Here is an 18475-nt window from a genome sequence, read left to right as displayed (position 1 = left end):
AAGTAAAAAGATGAAATATTATATCAGAACCACTAAGATCTATGGTTTTGAGGTTTGGACATTCAACAGGCAAGTGGAGTTCCATCAAGATTTAACTTCACGCAATGGTGTATCATAATTTTTTTTTTTTTTTTTTTTTTTTTTGATGGAGGGCTCAAATTGATAGTATTAAGACAAGGCGGGTCAAAACAAGTCGAGTCCATATGGGTCGGGTTAAGGTTACTCACCACCTTAGAACCACTTAGAGTGAGGAATTTGAGCTTTGGACATTCAACGGACATGTGAATCATCCAAAGATTACAACGTATGATTAATAAAAGCACATCCAAACTGTCCCGCAGGCTGCCGTATATTTTATTAGACCTAATTGTATAATTATAATTGTTCAATATCACAAATAGTTTCAAAACATTGTATGATTATGATACGGATTGGTATAGGTGTAACCTAGGCTAAGCCTAGCGGCGACGAATCTTGGCCAACCAAGGAAACCGGCGACGGTAATATGTTTTGTCAGCCAACCGATAAACACAAGAACTAACGTTCAATGATAATCTTTGTTCAAACTATAACAATCCAACCAGGAATTACAACCCTTTAAATAGAAAAACCAAATGATAAGATAGAAACAAAATCCTACACTAAAAGGAAACCACAACGACAAAATAAAAATAGGAAAATAAATAACACTACGTCAAAAAAGGCCTACAGCCACACGAGAAAAGTGTGGCCATACGTCTTTCGCCACACTTTTTTTTCCGGCTCAAGTGTGACCAAAGGTCGAGTCATCGTAGGTATCATACGGCCACATTCACATTTAGTGGCCGTAGAAACTTAAAAGTGTGGTTAAAGGGTACCATTATTTCTTGCTGAATTCATCATTTACATTAAGTGTAGTTAAATGATAGCAACGGCTACATGAATTTACCATAAGTGTGGTTGTTTATATTATATAGTCACTTAAAAGTTTGTTTTAGTCACATCAATTAAAACAAAACGTGGCAAAAAGGGTTGTTGGAATCAAGCATTTAATCCATTATGTGTTACTAAAGGGTAGCAAAGACCACATGAATTCACTGTAAGTGTGGCTGTTTTATGATTTAGCCGCATGAGTTTACTGAGTGTTGCTAAAAACTATTTCTAGACACACAAAACAATTTTGTAATTTTAAATGTGACTATTGTCTAACCTTTTGGCACACATATTTTTTTTTCCTAATGACATTTCCTATTATTCTGTCACACAAAAATAAAATAAAAACAAAGTGACCTAGTGTGGCTAATGGTTATGTAAAGTCACATATAGTTTTGTAAGTTTAAGTGTGACTATTGTCTAACCTTTGGTCACAATTATTTGTTTTTCCTATAACATTTGTAATCATCTCGTCACACAATAAAAACAAAGTTATGAATTCACTGTAAGTGTGGCTGTTTTATGATTTAGCCGCATGAGTTTACTAAGAGTGTTGCTAAAAACTATTTCTAGACACACAAAACAATTTTGTAATTTTAAATGTGACTATTATCTAACCTTTTGTCACACATATTTTTTTTCCTAATGACATTTCCTATTATTTTGTCACACAAAAATAAAAAAATAAAAAACAAAGTGACCTAGTGTGGCTAATGGTTATGTAAAGTCACATATAGTTTTGTAAGTTTAAGTGTGACTATTTTCTAACCTTTGGTCACAATTATTTGTTTTTCCTATGACATTTGTAATCATCTCGTCACACAATAAAAACAAAGTTATGATGGTGTAGCTATTGTCTAACATTTGGTCACACATATTTGTTTTTCCCATGACATTTGCTATCATTCCGTCACACAAACAAAAAACAAAGTGACGAAGGTGTGGCTAATGGTTATGTATGGTCACATTAAACTTTGTAATTTTAAGTGTGGCTGTTGTCTAACCTTTGGTCACATATAATTTTCTTTTCCCATGACATTTGCACTACTACAAAAACAGAGCTTTAGACGGGGTGATATGGGTTTTAAGACGGTGTTTTCAACACCGTCTTAAAGCACACCGGTTTAAAATCAAGTCTTATTAGACGGTGTTCAATTTGAACACCGGCTTAAACTTGATGAACACCGTCTTTTGGTGTTCAATTTGATCCCCAAATTAAACTTGATGAACACCGTCTTTTGATATTATGTATAAATCGTCGTTGTTATCCTGTCATCGCAATCGTCACTATTTCCCTGTCGTCGCTGATGCTTAAAAAACTTTTTTTTCTTGTTTTTTCAATACAAACCTGCCAATTTCCGGTTCACGACACATAAAAACTAAATAAACATAAACATAAACCAACTAGAAGATGACCCGCCGCAGTGCGGCAGGGTATTTTATCTCTATTAGGTTGATAATGTTAGTTACAACAGGAACAGTTGTAATATATGCAACAATATGAACTATTCTTTTGAGCCTTTTGAACGATAGATGCGTCTTGTGCTCATTGTTCAATCCTTGTAGTGAGTGCGCTTTGTCTTTTGGTTTTATAATTTGGTTCACCTGTTTCAGGAAAGTTGTTACCTATATGTAAGCTCATGTGGCGAATTTGACTATAGACAATATATATGCAATTGATTTCTGATATTGGCCAATCAATGTATTACCTCGTGGATTTCCTTAAACTAATCTCAAGCGCTCAACGGGATGCTCGCTGTCTTCATTGTATCGGTCGCAGATTTTAGCATGGCCAAGTACAAGTACGAAAAACTTGACTGAGTGATCAAGTATGAAAGGGAGTGGCCTCTATACTGATCCAGATAATGTATGAAAGGGAGTGGCCCTTGGCAACATATTTTAAGCACACAAAATGTTAATACACAAGAGCAAATTAAGAAGAAATAGTGTAACAAAAATAGTACACTAAAAAAATAAGTTCTACCGGATTGAAAATAAATCCATTAGCACAATCACTTTGGCAAAAACCTGCAACAAAGAATAGGCACAAAAATGATCATCCCTTAACGCATAAGAATAAAGAACCATTTAATAAAGGTGATTAACAATGTGGAAGGTTAAAATTTGCATATGACAAACTACAAACAAATCATTTAACATATGGCATTAAGAATGTGTAAGGTAAAGTGAGAGCATTTATTAAGTTAACCATAAGCTTGCCAAAATCAGTAAGTTGAATTGGTATAGATATAATTCAACCTTTCCACAATAATCTGAAAGATCACAGAAAGCATAAATAATTTGCAAAATTTGGTACAAAGTTGAGGAAAAGTGCATGTTAATTGTCATTCTTAAAAGTGTTATGCTTGGTCAAAAAATGTTGGTTGGTTATGGCAGCGTTTATAGAGTAAGAAATGATGATATCTCATCACATCACAACGAGTCACAAGGAAACACAAAGGGCTGCAGTACATCATCCTCAAATTCATATCAGCATAATCATCATAATCATCAATCACTACTATAAATGATGTTAAAGAAAAAGGTGCATTGTTTCTCAAATAGGTGTAAGCACGATATCACAGGTTTGTCTAGACTTGCAATACAATGTTGTATACACATCAAGTATCACAAATTCATCTCTTGAATCTATGGGCATGCACTTAAAAAACCTAAATGATTTTCATGTGGTTTTAATAGATAAAGAAGAGGTTATTACAGATTTTCCCCTTGCCAACAAAGTCCGAGCTCTACTACGTGGATGCGAAAAAGCTTAGAATATTTGCCCTCCATCTTCGAGCTCGAGTGTTGCTGATGTGTGTCTGACATATATTGGTCAAAGCAGTTAAAATTATAAGATTGATGCTGGTAGGTTATCTTGGCGAATCTGAAAGTACACCATAAACTTACAGCATCGTTTGTGACACGTAATATCATCGTTTGTGACATGTAATATTGTTCGGTAAAACTCATTAATCTTGCGGAACCGCTATACACCACTGCTATTTGGATCGCTACACACCCCGAGGTCTGCTAACCGTTATAGCACCGCTATTGACTGCTTAGATCTTATCATAAAATATATACTCTAACAAAAGAGATTTAAATTAAAAAAGTTACGCTTTTAAGAATTAGGATCTTTGAATATTGCATATCCATTGTCATTTACCAAAGTTTACAAATAATGAAGTAGCAGTTGGATCGTTCTTTTTGATCAATGTGGAACAAACTCCAATTAATTCTTGGAGTTCCTCAGCAAAATATTATAAATTTTCTTATAGACACGTAGTTTGAATATATTAATCCACATTGTAGATCAGTTTTACAAACTTTGCACATTCGTAACAACTTCCGAAAAGTAATTAATGAACACATTAAAGTTGAAATTTATCTCCACCCAAGCAGGAGTCGAAGACGAACACTCAAAGCTGAGAATAATAACCTAAAGATAACTGAAATTAGAAACCTAGTTCGTACCTTTTGGAGCCCTAATCTCAGACGGAAACTGTCGCTTGGGTTATGGAGCCTTAATCTCGCTGACTTCGATTTGGGGAAGATCGGGGGTGAGGCGACGCGTCCAACGTAGTTCCGCCGCCGCCGTCAGATGTTCGCCGGCAAGTGTGAGGTGAGGGGTGTTTGATGATGCGCGTGAGGTGTAATATGTTTTAGGTATATATTTTAAGCCCTTTTTACACTCTTTTAGCCAAGTTTTAAATTTATAAAACACGATATTTACTAACACCAAACACACATATGGGCAAGTGCACCCATCGTGGACGTAATATAGTGTTGGTAAGATACCGAGGTCGTCCAAGGACACAAGAGCTTTTAGTACCGGTTTATCCTCAACGTCTAATCAAATCAAAATGTTAGAAAAGATTTTAAAACTAAGAAAAAATAAAACTAACTAAATAATAAAAATAAAAACAGATAGACAAGATGAATCACTTGGATCCGACTCGTGTATAGTGTAACCTTTGATTATTTTCGCACTTTTGCACTTGTTTAAAAGATTATCTTAGTTATTGTGGTAGACCTCTCTTTTGAAGGTGACGTTACCCTCAACCCAGTAGTCTGAGTCAGCAGGGATACAGTCCTAAAGGATCGGATTATTGAAAGATAATGAATTAAGTTATTAATGCAAATTATGGTAGGCCCCTCTTTTGAAGGTGACGTTACCCTCAACTAAGTAGTCTGAGTCGGCAGGGATACAGTCCTAAATAGCCGGGTTATAGTATTAATAGTAGTTTACTTATGAGAGGGTCAAAGAGTTTGGATTCCCGCCATCCAATACCTTTGGGTATTGAAGGAGATCCTACTAAATTTGACCCAGGTCCCTTGCAGGACCTCTAAACGCTGAACAAGGGCAAGACCCTTACCAAACCGTTCCCTTAACCCCTGACCAGGTAGCCAACATACCTCCATATAGACCGTGGAGATATGAATGGTGAAAATCTTTTATTTTATATAGACAGTAAAATAATGTCAAGACACCACGGACAAATGATAAGGAAGAATCACCTTCAACATAAGAAACTAGTTATTAAAGTCATTAATACAAAACCAAATAAAAAGTGCAAAAGATTAAAAATAAAAAGTATTACACTAGACACTTGTCTTCACCAAGTGATGTAAGAGACTTAGGCAAACATGGCCTTTGATTGTCAAGAACTCTTACGATCAATTTTGGATCCCGAGACGACTCACACACTCTATGATGGACAATGGATGATGGTGGTGGATGATGGTGTTATGGTGGTGGTGGTGGTGGGTGAAGTGTGAGAGAGGTGGTGTGCCAAGGGATGAGTTGAAATGTCTCCAAGCACTCCTATTTATAGGCTGAACAGAAGCCTGGGCATGGCCCCGTGTCCGTCTGACACTCTCTCTCTTCATTAATTGTAATTCGCAATTACAATTAATGCGCTTGCTGTACTTTGACCATGCCCCCGTGTCCACTGGACACGGCCCCATGGTGGGCAATAGAAGCTTCTACTGGTTTGTCTTTTCTGCTGCTTCTTGGGCACGACCCCGTGCTCGCTGAGCACGGGGCGTGTCAGCCTTCTGTCTTCCTTGTTTTGCTTGGGAGGATGCTGTCGAGGGGTCGGGCAATCCACTTTTGTCCTTTTTCTTGTATTTATGTTAGATTTTGCTGTCTTTTTGCTTCTTTTGTTAATTTGAGCTCATTTAATCTTGAAAATACTAAAGGAAAACGAAAACACACTTTTTCCAACATTAGTACTAAAAAAGGGTTAGTTTTATGCCACAATTGAAATAATTTATATGTTGCATTTTGCGCATATCAAATACCCCCACACTTGAATCTTTGCTTGTCCTCAAGCAAAACTCTTTATAACGTGGCTTTATTCACTCCCAAATGGAATGGGTAGAAGAGAAGGTTTTTGGGCTTGTCATAGAGTGTCGGGATTTTACAAGATCGTTTAGGTTTTATCTTTATTTATTAACAATCCTATTCGTCATGATTTTTTAAAAACGTTTCATAAGATAAATTATTTATTAAGACATAACATACCTTTTTAAAATTCCATTTATATACAAGTTCACATACCTCACGGGGGAAATCACTCACACTCGGCCGAAGGTGTATTTTTAGTGAATCACTCGAGAGCCGCATGGAACTTATTTCTACCATAAGCTTGCCAAGCAATCAATCCTCCTCCTTTTTAACTTTATACCTTTGTAAATATCAAGAGGGCTTTTTGGGTGAAGGGTTAGGCTTGGGCTAAAGGTAGGTGGTTGGGTTAGTGGTTTGTTGAAAAGGGCGAAAGGCGTAAAAAGCGTTGGTTTTCGTAAAACATTTTGTTTTTATGACTTTTTATTTTTAATGAAGTATTTATTCGAACAAGCTTTTGTTTGAGGAGCTTTGTTTGTTTTTTTTCAACTTCATCATATATATATATATTTTGAAAGTCACACGAAAACCAAGCTTTGTTACTAAAATAAAGGTTTAAAAATGAAAAAAGGGTTTTGGGGGGTAAAAAGGGTTTTGGGTTAAGAAATGAAAAGGTTTAGGCTCAAAGGGGTTAACTAGGGGGAATTTTTGGGTAGGCGAAAAGAAAAATAAAAATAGTGGTGTTGAAAGAAAAAGGGTTAGTCCTAATGCCTCCATCATTTACTTACTTGGGTTTAAGTTGGTAAGGACCGGGAATGAATTATCGTGGCAAGTTCTAGAGTCGTAAGAACCAAGCGGCTATTCACACAATAAACGAAAAATGAGCATTTAGTTGTAAAGATGTGTATTTGTATGCTCTATAAAGGCTCAAAACTCACTTTTGTGGGAATGGGTTTTTATGTGATCAAGTATATATAATCAAATTTTAACTAAGCTTGTCTTGTCGTTTCATAATTTTCTTATGTTGGTTCTTTTTATCACGGCGCTATCGGTTGTAAATTCGTAAAAATATAACCTTGTTAAAATTAGAATTCCCAACTTAAACTTAGACAAGTAAAAAAAATGAAAATTTTTGAAAAAAAAAATTGGGGTGATTAGCAATTCCAATAGAGTTTTATGTAAGGCTTGTTATTAGGATTTGCAAGATTCAAGGTTTTAGCTTCCCCTCACACTTAAATTACACATTGTCCTCAATGTGTCCCAAAAATAAGTTTTTAGGTTGATTAGATGTGTAAAATGGTGTTTAAAAGCAAAATTTTATGTTACTGGCAGTCTGGACACGGCCCCGTGGTGACCGGGCACGACCCCGTGTTCAGGTGCCAGTAACGAAAATTGAAGAAAAGAAACAGAAGCCTGGACACGGGGGCGTGTTCAGTGAACACGACCCGTGTCCAGTTACCTGAACTGGGCAATTTTCTGCAGGATGCTCAGCACGGGGTCGTGTTGGCTGGACACGGCCCATGCTGAGCTTACTGTAATGAAGAAATTGTTGTCGGATGGCTCTGTTTTTGTGCATGGGGCCATTTTTCTCGTTTCCCTTGTTATCCTTGACCATCCCGAGTGTGTTTTATTTATTATAACACCGTTTAATCCTTATAACCATCTTTTCATTCATAGAGAGGACTTACACAATGTTCCTAGAAAAGTAAAAAGAAATAAAAGCGAAAAAATCTTAACTAAATAGGTCAGGAGGTACACAAAGTTATCATAAAGAGTTCTACTTCTTTGTTGAGAAAATTTCGGGAGTAATCTCCCGATGTAGTAGGACTCTTGGCCGATGTTTTTCTTCCTAGATGTTGCTAAAGCCATTCTTCTATCTCCCTTGGGAGGAAGTAGGCGGCTTCATTTTCCTCAACATCTCGCGGAGGGGCGGGAACACCTACCGGGACTCCTTGCACTATCCCTTGCGGAGGCTCCGGGTGTATGGCGTACCACTCGGCGGGTATGATGACTTCGGGAACCACGTTCCATGCCCTTTGGGTTATTATAGGTACCAAAAGAGGAGAGGCGAGAAGGTTTAACCTCTGGTGCAAGAGGTTTACCTCTCGGAGACACCCGTCCAGTCCCACCGTCAGATGGTTGATACGATTGACCAATGCTTCTTCCACCCCCGTCATTTCGTCAATAGCCTCTCTTAGGGATTAAACATAGTTTACAAGAGAGTCTTCTGCTGTTGATGATCTCCTCCCCTGTCGGTTATTTCTTGCTGAAGACGTTCCGCTTGTCCTGCTTGCCATTTCTGGGGAAATAGACCGAAAGGGCTCAATTTTTACGAAACAGTACCTCGGACACGGCCCCGTGCTGACTGAGCACGGCCCCGTGTCCAGTTGTCTGCAGGTTTTTAGATCAAGGACTCTTGGAGTTTTAAATTATTCTTATGGTTTTTAGTCGAGTTTTAAGCATAGATAATTTAAAACAAAGTTATACAACTTAGTTTGAGCAAGATTCCTTGACTAATAACCTTACAAACTACATACTAAAATTTGGAATCATGGAGTTTCCAAGCTTTAATGGAGGGAATGGTTGAAAAAAAATTTGAAAGAGAAGGCAATGAATAAAAGTGGAAAAGACAAGAGGGTTCTTTGTAACCTTCTTTTAGCACTTACCTAGGATAGTATGAGTGAAGATCCCAGGAATCTCTATCTTTTGAAGTGGTAAAAAATGAGCAAGAATCAAGCTGCATTTAAAGAAAACGACAGCGCATTGGACACGGCCCCGTGTTGGTTGCACACAGCCCCGTGTGCAGTGGAAATCCTGACACATTTTGTCCGTATTCTGACAAAAATCAGAAGAGAATCTTTTAGGTGGACACGGGTGCGTGCTGACCTGAACACGACCCCGTGTCTCTAGAAGCTGTCTTATGGAGTTTGTCTACTTCTAAGGAACTTATCCGAATCGGGTGGTTCCTTACAAGATGGAACAACCCCAAAGTACCTAAGATACCTAAATTGACTTTGGTTAAGACGAGAACGCAAGAGGTTGTCAGTGAGGGTGATTCCTATGCTATATGTAGGTGGACAAGTCCAACCCTTTTCCGGGCTCTCGTTAAAGAAGGTATATGCCGAATCGCTCAGGTCTATGTATGCACCGAACGAGGTCGATGGAGAGTCCTTCACGGCACAATCGACACAGGGACAACTATCGTCCACGTATTTACTAGAGTCGAAGGTATTATTGGGAACAACGAGGTTGTTTGAATGCGGTCCCAACACTTCTTCTTGGTTATCGTCTTGAGATGAATTTAGAAAATCCATCCTAAGTTCTTTTAACCAATTAAGAATCAGATCTTCTAGTTGAAATAGTTCATCAAGAAGCATTTCTCCTAAAATATCTGGTTGGGCGCCTTCGAGGGAGAGATAAGGATTATTTTTACTTTCGCCCCTCTTAAGGATACAGGGAAGCGATGGGTCTATATAGTGGGGCTTATAGTTTAGAAAATAACATTCTAACTCTTTATGTCCGCCTCCACATAATTGACACCATGTACCATAAGAGTGCCGAAAGTAAAAAAAATCGTCATCACTCATGTTTGTGTCAGAAATTACCAACCGTCGTGATCTTACGGTTCTGTTTTCAGCAACTGAATCTTGGGCATGGGGGCGTGTTGAATGGACACGTCCCCGTGTTCAGCTTACTGTCTGACTTAAAACAGGATTGCAAGTTCCAATGATTGGGCACGGGGGCGTGTTCAGCAGGCACGGCCCGTGCTGAGCTCTGCAGAAGCTGAAAAACTAAGAAAATCCTAAAAAATTAAAAAGAAAATAAAAAAAATGATTAGGCCGTTGATTCCTAACTTTCTTAAAATCCTTGTGTCCCCGGCAACGGCGCCAAAAACTTGATGCGCGTGAGGTGTAATATGTTTTAGGTATATATTTTAAGCCCCTTTTACACTCTTTTAGCCAAGTTTTAAATTTATAAAACACGATATTTACTAACACCAAACACACATATGGGCAAGTGCACCCATCGTGGACGTAATATAGTGTTGGTAAGATACCGAGGTCGTCCAAGGACACAAGAGCTTTTAGTACCGGTTTATCCTCAACGTCTAATCAAATCAAAATGTTAGAAAACATTTTAAAACTAAGAAAAAATAAAACTAACTAAATGCTGAAAAATAAAAATAAAAATAAAAACAGATAGACAAGATGAATCACTTGGATCCGACTCGTGTATAGTGTAACCTTTGATTATTTTCGCACTTTTGCACTTGTTTAAAAGATTATCTTAGTTATTGTGGTAGGCCCCTCTTTTGAAGGTGACGCTACCCTCAACCCAGTAGTCTGAGTCAGCAGGGATACAGTCCTAAAGGATCGGATTATTGAAAGATAATGAATTAAGTTATTAATGCAAATTATGGTAGGCCCCTCTTTTGAAGGTGACGTTACCCTCGACTAAGTAGTTTGAGTCAGCAGGGATACAGTCCTAAATAGCCGGGTTATAGTATTAATAGTAGTTTACTTATGAGGGGGTCAAAGAGTTTGGATCCCCGCCATCCAATACCTTTGGGTATTGAAGGAGATCCTACTAAATTTGACCCAGGTCCCTTGCAGGACCTCTAAAAGCTGAACAAGGGCAAGACCCTTACCAAACCGTTCCCTTAACCCCCGACCAGGTAGCCAACATACCTCCATATAGACCGTGGAGATATGAATGGTGCAAATCTTTTATTTTATATAGACAGTAAATTAATGTCAAGACACCACGGACAAACGATAAGGAAGAATCACCTTCAACATAAGAAACTAGTTATTAAAGTCATTAATAGAAAACCAAATAAAAAGTGCAAAAGATTAAAAATAAAAAGTATTACACTAGACACTTGTCTTCACCAAGTGATGTAAGAGACTTAGGCAAACATGGCCTTTGATTGTCAAGAACTCTTACGATCAATCTTGGATCCCAAGACGACTCACACACTCTATGATGGACAATGGATGATGGTGGTGGATGATGGTGTTATGGTGGTGGTGGGTGGTGGGTGAAGTGTGAGAGAGGTGGTGTGCCAAGGGATGAGTTGAAATGTCTCCAAGCACTCCTATTTGAGCTCATTTAATCCTGAAAATACAAAAGGAAGACAAAAACACATTTTTTCCAACATTAGTACTAAAAAAGGGTTAGTTTTATGCCACAATTGATATAATTTATATGTTACATTTTGCGCATATCATTTGACTGGTCGGAGATGAACCCAGCAGAACAAGATGACCGGAGCATGGCTCCGCCGGTAAGCGGCCGCCGGAGCGTAGTAATGAGAGTGAAGGAGGGTAGAGGATAAGATCTTGTTTGAGGGTTTGATTTTGTGAAAATTGTTGAGTCTAGATTTGTGAAAATTCTTAAGTTTCTTTTTTTATGTTTTCTTGAATATTTTAATTAAAGTGTATGATATTTATAAGACGGTGTTCAAGACAACACCGTCTAAAGGTTGCATAAAATAGTATAAGACGGTGTTTAAGCATTAGACGGGGTTTTTTTGAATTTTCTTGAATATTTTAATCAAAACAGCACGATGGTCATATGGATATTGATTTTAAGACGGTGTTATTGCTTTAACCCCGTCTAAAATAAAACTTCAACACCCTCTAATGCTCCATTTTGTAGTATTGTTGGTATCATTCCGTCACACAACAAATAACAAAGTAACTATAGCATGGCTAATGGTTATTTATAGTCACACGTAATTTTAAGTGTGACTATTGTCTAACCTTTAGTCACATGTAATTTTCTTTTCCCATGGCGTTTGGTATCAATTTCTCACACAATAAAAAAACAAAGTAACCATGATGTGGCTAATGGTTATTTATAACCACACGAAATTTTGTAATTTTAATAGTGACTATTGTCTAACATTTGGTCACACGTATTTATTACGGTTCTATGTGGCCATTTTCGTGTAATTACCCATTTTATTTCCATTTTTTTTTGTAAAATAAAAAAAGTAGTAAACATAAAATAATTTATAAAACAAATGATATTAACAATAATAACCAAAAATCCATACATAACTTTTCAATTTAAATACCAATGAAAGACATAACTTCTAATCAAAACCTATCTACAAAAGTTGCAAAGGAAAATAAATGTACACAAAAACTAAGAGTTGTTTCTAGACTGTCTTCTTCAAGTCCATATATACTCACTGCTTTTGGAGTTCAAAGTGCTGCAAATTTGCATTTGTGGACTGGTGGCCACCTTGCTAGTGTTGTGGTAGTGAGTAAACTTGTAACTGGTGGCCAGTTCTAATGCCTTTTAGCCCATCAACGGACCATCACCTACAATTAAATTTATATATATTGTAGCCATGTGACATAATGTCAACTAGTTAGTTTCTAGTGCGGCTTGGGTCGGTTTGTTAGTTACTTCCTTTATTTTGAGAAATGAAAAAACTAAGTGTACCACTGACCTCGTCATCATTATCATATAAACAGCGCCTCAACAAAACAAATATGCATGGCGATTCAAATAAGTTAATTATAGAGGACTCACATCACTTAAATATCAGTAAAAGAAATGAAAATTAATATCTAGTTGTTAGGCCCATTTAAATTGATTCATTTATGAATAATGTGTTTAAATTTTCCCATTTTAGATTAAATATAACCCAAATAGACCCGTTCCTAAGTATATGGATAATAATCAATATAGGAAATGCAGTGCATCAGTAATACCTTATAATATTCATCCTCCAGCCCATGTAAAAGAGCTCCGGCAGCATTTACTGCATGTAATTGGAAATATAGTTTTATTTATACTTAAAATGACAATGATCAATTATTGACTCTCTATAATCTTGCATTGATCCTTTGACAAAAACCTCTAGATATCAAATAACCAGTCTTACCACTTTCCTTGAGCTTCTGAACCAATTCCCTTATGCTAGAAGAAAGCCTACCAATTCAAAATGAGAAAAACAAATAATAAAAATAATAACAATAATAAACAAAGAAAGAAAACTCGGTAGTTACGAAGGTTTTAGAAACAACAGCATACCTTGGGGTCGCTTCTCTAGAAAGTTGTGACTGCTGATGATGAAGGTCTGAAAAGATCAAGTCTGCCAGCTAAAGCTTCCTCAAAAGGGACTGCACCAGCCATTGCTCTACACATGAATAATTAATTTAATAAAAAAATAAACTAAAAGCAGAAAATCATCTTAATACTGTGCAGTCCACTCAACAACTTTTCTAGCAATGCGGTCATCCACACATACAATGCTATCCACATCAAAGCATAATCAGCAGCAACAAGGCACGACCTCGATGTTACGTTCGGATCAACAGGTTATACTGGGTGGGTTTGCAAATGTTACTTGAGCAGCGGCAGCAAGGCGCACCTGAATGGTATAAAAAATGTCAAAACATTGACTATTAAAGTTCCACCCAAAGAGGCATTTGTGACCGGACATAAAAACTTTAATACAAGTTCATGTTCTAAGGATTACTACTTTTTTCTTACGACCTACTGTTAATCCACGGCTACTTTTTTCGTAGGACTTACTGTTGATCCGACTTTGTTGTCTGGCTCATTTGAAGTATCTTTAAGATTAATAATGGCAGGTGTTGCTACTTCTATTGCTATCTCCAGCGCACGAACTTGCTGATTAAGATGTTGTGGCCTACCGGAGAAAATAATACATGTTGGTACTATATTATTACCAAATAACATAGCTGAAAACTAAATAATACAACAATTAAAATCACATGCCAACATCTCAAACTAACTAGTAAGCCAAAAAAGAAAAGAAATCAAGTAGACTAAAGGTGGCAAACAAGTAAGTTGGGAAAATGGGTCAAGAAAAGTCAGTGGGTTGGCCTCACCGAAAAGCACTTTTTGGCCTTTTTTAATTTCTAAATAACTAATATATTGAAAGCGATTACAAAACTATATGATTAAAAAAATATAATAGTTCCTTCTATATAAAACGACTTAGGATGCCATTAACATTGGAATACATGTTTTGACGTTTAACCTATTTCCTTTGGTTAATCTTTTACATTCTGTCTTATTTGACCCGTTATCCATCAAATTCGACCAAACGTGACTCGTTTCCAATTTCCATATAAATGGATAGAAATTTCCACTCTAGTGCGCTTATAAAAAGTAAAGCTCTGGCATCATACAAATGGTATATGCCACTCGGTTAACTCTCTCTATCACTAATATTTTGTAGTTGTCCCAATCTATGCTTTACTAAACAACTGGTAAAATTATCAAACAATTACACAATGATGTCAAATGGTTCAACATTAGGGGTGTAAACAAGCTCAGGGGCTCGAGAGCTACTCGTGATCAGCTTGGTTAAAAGCTCGAACAAGCCGAGCCTTAACAAGCCCGAGCTCGAGCCTGAAATAGAGCTCGTTTAGTTATCAAGCATGAGCCCGAGCCTGAAATACTAAGTTCATTTAGCCTCGCGATCCTAAATGAGCCCAAACAAAATTTTATTTTTATATATAATAATAATAATAATAACAACAACAACAACAACATTGGTAGAGACGAGCTTTGGGTCATTTAAGCGATATTGAAGCGAGCTCAAGCCGAGCATTTAGCTCATTTGAGATTGTTCTCAAAAGCTCGAACGAGCCGAGCTGAGTCGAGCTCGAGCTTTGGGTTTTACTCGCGAGTCAAGCTTGAGCTCAAATAGGTAGATTCGAACTGAGCCGCGCTCGAGCTCGAGATTCATAAAACATGACAAGCCAAGCTTGAGCCTAGTTAGGCTCGGCCCTACTCATTTACACATCTATTCAACATCAATTACTGATAAATGTACACATTTAGGTTTGTCAAATACATTTTTTTAAACTAGATATTCGACCCGCGCGCGTTGCGGCACGGGCAACGAATGTCGAAACTCGAAACATAAAATAAGGGGGTAGCATTTGACATCAAACGAACCAAACGGACATTATAAATCCTATTACTTTACAATTCTTTAGATAACCAAAATATATACATGTCTATCCAATAAGTCTATTATTGTACAATTCTTTAGATAACCAATATACTTAATGACAAAAGTTAACCAACCCCACACATAATTTGAAGCGAAACTTGGGTTTTTCCTACCTTTTTGTGATCCGTTTGAACTTCCACATAAACCAAAGCAGCATCTCCTTGGTCATTTCCTTTTTCATGAGTGTTGATTTTTATTGTTATAAGATCATTGTTCCTTCTATTGTTAGTTTTGTTTGATGCTGCTCCCAACCTACAAACATCAAGTATATGCAACAGTTATCACAAAAAAAGTCATTATTCAAACATCAACATATTAATCCCAATATCTATAATAATAAGATAACTACCAAGTCATCATTTTGACTTGCTGGGAGCATTGCCTGCGACTTTGGCGAGACGAAGAGGTGCGAGTCCAGCTTTTAAGTCCTTCAGCCGAGCAAACAAACCAGTCTTTCATTTGATTTAAATAAGAAGTAATATACAACAAAGTACACTTACAAAGCACAAAAAAAGTTTCACAAAATCAATGGACTGATTGACTTTGAAAAGTCAACTAACTTGAGGTCTGGTAGTGTTATCATTTTGAAGATAATGTATGTGCTTTGTTTTAAGCTTAGGATAATGTTTTGATCATCGCTTTGGTCATTCTAATCTTGTTTATAATTAGGGACACTTATAATTGGTATTTAAATAATGAATTTCCAATTGCCAAGCAACTTGCTATCACTGAAATCGCTAAACATTTCAACAAAACAAAATAAAGCAAGATTCTTCGTCAGCTCAAATCGTACCAGCCAGCAACACAGCACACACACAAGTATCAGAATGAATAGAGCAGTAGCATTATATACAAACACAATATGATTTACTAACAACCTCAAAAGGAAAACGATTCGGCTCGGATTTGATTATTGGACCATCTTGGCTGTAACACGGGTTGCAAGTGAAATATATGACACTTGTCGTCCTCGTTTATGACACTCCAGGCAACACCGTTTACCACAACCATTATATCAGAAACCCAACAACGAAAAAAAGCAAATAGAAAAGGTCGGTTTGTGGTTCTGTATCATAAACCTTAACCGCCGAAAATGGAAGCGAATCGAAGCCTTAGAAACCTGAGGCACCGAAAACAACATAAATCGACCTAGGATTTTATAACAAAAACCCTAACAAAGGAGACCTAAAAAGAATCAAACTTTAGCAGAATCATCATCAAAAGACCTCGCTTTTATAAAAAAAAAAACAACCTAAATAAAATATACTCCATCAAGTATCAAGTATGATTCATAATCTACTAATGATACAATGACCACATATGGTGTATACACATATTTACCATTGGCTCCATACAGACTTGTTCTCCTGTAGAAACATTAAAACAACTTTGGGCAACATAAAACAGTACTGTGAAACTGTGAATCAAGAAAAGACTCCCAAAGATCATTTCCAAGCCTGTTTCATTTTCAGATGCTTCCAAACTTTTATCAAAAAATTTGACATACAACCAAATCACGCATACCTGAACCGGGTCACCAGAATCTTGCAGATCTAACTGAAAATAAAGCACGTATACCTGAACCGGGTCACCAGAATCTTGCTAAAATCTCGTCGGAACCCTAGCAACGCCGATCTGTTGAACCATATCCACAACCATCAGTCATTTAACCACACACGTGTTTTCAGATTTGTGACAATTCAACCATCCTAAGGCATCGACCCACTCTCCCTTAAAACCCTCTATCATGACTGTCGTTAATCATCTATGGAACCTTCATCACCTACTAAGTATCGTTGATGCAGGAGATATGGCAGCGGTGGCGGTGGCGGCGGCGGCGGCGGCGGCGGTGACGCCGATAGAGGTGTGATGCAGAGGGATGGCTTTCTCTCATGTGCGTGAGTGTGGGTGAAGTGAGATTATTAAACCCTCTTCTGGAATATAAAGCTTCCTTTGGAAGCTTACAACTCAAACTCCACAAGGTACAGCTAACATTTGCACAAAAAACCTAAATAGCTAAATGTATAACCACTGATGCCTAGTTATGTTACAAATTAGATCCTATATATATTGATAGATGTGTGGACAGGTGTGTGGAGTAGAATCACACAATCCTTTTTATTTTGAAAACCCCCCAATGGCTAGGGTATAACCAATCATTGCCTAAACTTGTTGCTTAATTATAGTTTTTAATAAGTACAAAACTAGTTACTATTTACAAAGTATTCAGCAACAACAAGGAATGCAATGAAGATACACTAATCAATATACCCAATGAACTCTATCAATAACCGTAAACTAACATTTGTGCTCTTTTTGTACACTCATTTTGATAAACATTGGGAAATTGTGATGTAATAAGACTTGAAATGCAAGATACCAGTTAATTGATTCCAAGGTTAAAAAAGATACACTAATTTTAGGACCCTTTTCTTTAATAAAGATACACAAGTAATCTGCAGCTAGTAAAGTTCAAACACCAAAACCATGTTATTCAAAAAGCCATCTATTGTACAAGAGAAGAAGCTCCAGGCAGACTTTCACAATTAATAAACTGCAGTTATACCAAACACAAAACATATAAATACTCTTATCCTGAATCAGTATCATCTAAACCAATCTAGAAAACACTGCCGCGCTTGTGGTTACAATACTGAGCTACGTTAGAGCCTTATTAATTAAAACTGCTCATGTGCACAAATTCACAACAATATTGCTAGCAAACAATAAACAACACACATAAAACTAAACCAATAATATCACAAATTCACAATACTTCTATCACAACTTAAAGATATGATGAAAATTATACAGAAATTGAAATATTTTTGTGAGAACCTACTTCCTACATAACTAAACAACTTTACAGTAAACTAAACATACATAAATTTCATAGCAGTGCTTATAACAATCTTGATAACATAATTTGTGATTTAAGACTGAGATAGATTATTAACTGATACCTCATTGACCACCATCCGGCCTTGCCGACCACAAGTTAAAACCCACAACGTTACATGGAACGCCTGGAATCAGAATCGCCTCCTCAAAACTCCGGTGCTTCCTCCATCTTTCCCGCAGCTCTTACCCACCATCAACAGCCACCTTCCATGCACACTGACCTTCACGACACCATCACATTCGACTTTCATTGTCATATCCACTGTCTTTCCTCAATTGTAAGGTATTAAGGTTCCAATTTA

At 37.0% G+C, this 18475-nt stretch overlaps 2 long non-coding RNA genes across 2 annotated transcripts; both read right to left on the bottom strand.

The window, feature by feature from the left end:
* Window positions 1-12306: 12306 nt before the first annotated feature.
* LOC110874120 lies at window positions 12307-13930 on the bottom strand. The gene is made up of 4 exons (XR_004866518.1): window positions 13817-13930; window positions 13313-13652; window positions 12991-13210; window positions 12307-12594 (listed from the first exon to the last, which is right to left on the bottom strand). It is a non-coding gene; the product is annotated as an uncharacterized LOC110874120 (long non-coding RNA).
* Window positions 13931-15280: 1350 nt separating this feature from the next.
* LOC118481977 lies at window positions 15281-17178 on the bottom strand. Its single transcript, XR_004866516.1, has 3 exons — window positions 16851-17178; window positions 15622-15700; window positions 15281-15524 (listed from the first exon to the last, which is right to left on the bottom strand). It is a non-coding gene; the product is annotated as an uncharacterized LOC118481977 (long non-coding RNA).
* Window positions 17179-18475: the final 1297 nt, after the last annotated feature.

Source organism: Helianthus annuus, chromosome 9, assembly GCF_002127325.2.
Source record: "Helianthus annuus cultivar XRQ/B chromosome 9, HanXRQr2.0-SUNRISE, whole genome shotgun sequence".
NCBI lineage: Eukaryota > Viridiplantae > Streptophyta > Magnoliopsida > Asterales > Asteraceae > Helianthus > Helianthus annuus.
This window is presented reverse-complemented; position numbering and strand designations above follow the sequence as displayed.